The sequence below is a fragment of the Hakea prostrata genome, unplaced genomic scaffold (genome assembly GCF_041222555.1).
Source record: "Hakea prostrata isolate BN-2017 unplaced genomic scaffold, UWA_Hpros_2 contig_52, whole genome shotgun sequence".
NCBI classification, from domain to species: Eukaryota; Viridiplantae; Streptophyta; class Magnoliopsida; order Proteales; family Proteaceae; genus Hakea; species Hakea prostrata.
The window spans coordinates 212,631-215,750 of NW_028291171.1; positions in this window are offsets into that span (position 1 = coordinate 212,631).

A 3,120-nucleotide genomic window follows, 5' to 3' on the forward strand; every position below is an offset into this window, starting at 1 on the left:
ACTCAAAAAGGAAAGAAAAACAAAGATGGAGGAGAAGAAGAGAGAGTAGACATACCTTTTGATGCAAAAAGAAGAGTTTCGACGAAGATCCGTCAAGAAAACACCAAGGATGCAAGAGAGATGACTTGCAGAGGTCTTTGGTTCGTTCCAGAGGGTTTGGAGGCAGCAAATACGAAGTGGACTCGAGATTGGACTTAAATAGAGCAAGAACAACCTAATTGCCAAAGACAACACTCATTGGTCGAGTGGATTGGTCGACTGGCCCAGTCGACCAATCAGTCGACCAATGCTGACAGCAAGACCAAAACAGGGAATTGAAGGTCCAGATCCAGTCCAATCCTAAAGGGGTTTTGCACACAAGTCAAGTGACTTACCTAATAGGTAGAAATGCCTTCAAACCAAGATAGAGAGCACTCCAAGTCCGTCAACTAATCAGATCTTCATCAGGATTCAGTTTCCATAAATAGAACCTCATCATCAACTTTCATGGATTCAAAGCCAGACACCAAGTCCCTCACTGGGATGGCCCAAAGCTGACTTCTTACTTTACTTCGGGTCATCGGACCTACAAATAACAAGGTTTCCGGGTCAAGGTTAGGACTGGGTTTTACAATTCGTCATATAACCCAACATACATAAAAAATTTCACTTTATTATAAGCCTCAATCTAGAACTTATAGGCAACCTTTGCAGTCTTAGAAAAGTGGGCACCAGGCATAGCAAGACAATTCTCTTTAATACAAACAGAGTAATTGTAGAATCCAATAAACAAGTCAATTCTACACTTCCATTCAATATAATTGGATCCAGTCAAAATGCAATTTTTCATGATATTAGACATATTCAGAGAGCTAAAAGAACCAACCATCTATCATAAGTATATAACATGTAACATAAGGAGGAGACCATGACCCACTTGCATAAAACCATGAAACTAACATTGGATATATGTGACAATCATAGGCCCTTAGATGTCTCAAACTTCTCCCGTATCCGATGGGCGTAAAGAAAAAACAAAAATTCAAATTCATTATATCTTATCCAAAGGTAGTTGACATAAAGGAATGATATACTTATCAATAATCCTAGCATATCCATGTGAATAACCAACGAGTGTCATCATGTCTAAGCATTGGAAAATTGATATTTAAATGTTCAAACCCATGCGGCCACTGAAAGTAGTTAAATTTGGTACTTACAACAATTTAGAAATCAAGTATGGTTTATAATTGATGCGTCCAAAATCTGCTCAGCCCTTGGATCTCCATGTGATGTCCTGCAAAACGAAAGCGTTAGATGTGGCCCAACCGCTGGGGTCGGGAGTCCACCTCCGAAGGCTAAGTCAGTTGATGAACTTAATCACAAACGGCTCTGCTAGAAGCACAGAGCTAATGAATGAAGAAACGGGAAAGGTGATCTAGATAGCAGGACGCTGATAGTTTGGGTCTATCAGTATGTATCTGAACCTGAGTCTCAGATAGTATTCTTATTGATCGATTGATCCCTCCCTCACCTTGTATGGTAGTGAGGTTTATATAGAGTGTACCTTCGAATCTCCTTCGTTGGATGCACTTGAGCCTTCCTCGGGTAGTCGTTGGATCTCCTCAGTTAGATCCGTTGAGCGATAGACTTCTACTAGTTTGTGCTAGTAGAGGACTCCTGAGATAACCGTTAGGTTATGCGATAGTTATTCCTTTGATAATGATTATCCGCAGCCGTCAGTTTGAGTCTGCCATCATCAGGGTGATTACCCTAATCCATAAGTAAGATTAGGGCACGCTTGCAGCTGAATAAACTTTCTTCTTCAGCAAGCCATCTTCCGGATCCGGTTAGCTCGGGAGCGATTCGGTTTTCTCCGTCTCGACCGGGATCGAGGGTCGGACCAGGTATGAACCCGGTCTGATCATAAACTCTCCATATCACGAGCCCCCGGACCAAGCATTCGGTCGATCCAGAGGGCTTGGTTTTTAACTGGGTTCGTCGTCAGGTGATGATCTCTGCGTGCTTCATTAAATGTCATATCACATTTAATGCGGTGGTCACTTTTCCTCGAGCGTTGTGAGTGTAAGGCCACATGTCTCGCTGCAGTTTATCTGTTGTGGCTCACGTCATCCAAGCGATGGTTTCCGAACGCCTATTTCGGATTCGTGAGTTCAAACTTTCAAAACGTCTTTCAATCTTGATCGTTGATTTTGAATCAATCTCGATCGTTCAGATTCCCGAACACTCGTGCAGGAGTTTTAAAAGTGGTTCGTTGTCTTCGTAGGTTTCATTCTTCCTGTCTGGAATTTGAACCTTTGTTGTCTGCTTCGCGCCTTCCTGCTCTCAAGCTTTCGTCTCACTGAATCAGTAAGTTTACTAGTCTTTTTACTTTTGTAGTTTACTGAAACGAGTAATGGCGGACGATAGGGCTTCTTTAGTACCCCATGTTGGTGATAGCAGTGATGCTTTTGCTTCTCCTGCTCCCGAACAGTCGGATAGTGATAACAAAACCCTAACCGTCCTCTGACAGGAGTTCACTGAAGTTTCTCAAAAAGGTTTTGAAAGAAAAACCGAAACTTTTCCTGTCCTTCTCGAGTCTGGATCTTCCAAGATTGTCGAGTCTTCTAGGCAGCCTCAAACCCCCGGGTCCAATGGTGGACCTGGCTCTGTTCCTTCCATTTACAATGGAGAAACCCTTCTTTCAGCTGTTCAAGATTTTGATCTTCCTTCCTCATATCAGGTTAGGGCTCCCCATCCTGATGAGAGGGTTGATTCATCCCTTTCGGGTGAATTTTCTTTGTATATAGATGCACTGGAAAGCGGGGTTCGCTTTCCCTTTTTTAACCCTTTGTTCTCCGCAATTTTGAATCACTGGAACATTTGTCCCGGAATGCTCCTCCCCAATAGCTGGCGTCTCATCGTCAGCTTCTTGGGTTTGTGTTTTGAGCTTGGCATTACGCCATCTCTTTCTCTTTTTGTACATTTTCATGTTCTTTCTATCTCCCATCCTCCCGAATGGGTCTTTCTTTCCAAACGCAATAAGGCTGAACTTGATTGGAGGGGCAGCATCCTTGTCAAAGGAACTTGCCCTTCTAACCACAAAAGATGGCGCGAACGATACTTTTTCTGTCGAGCGCC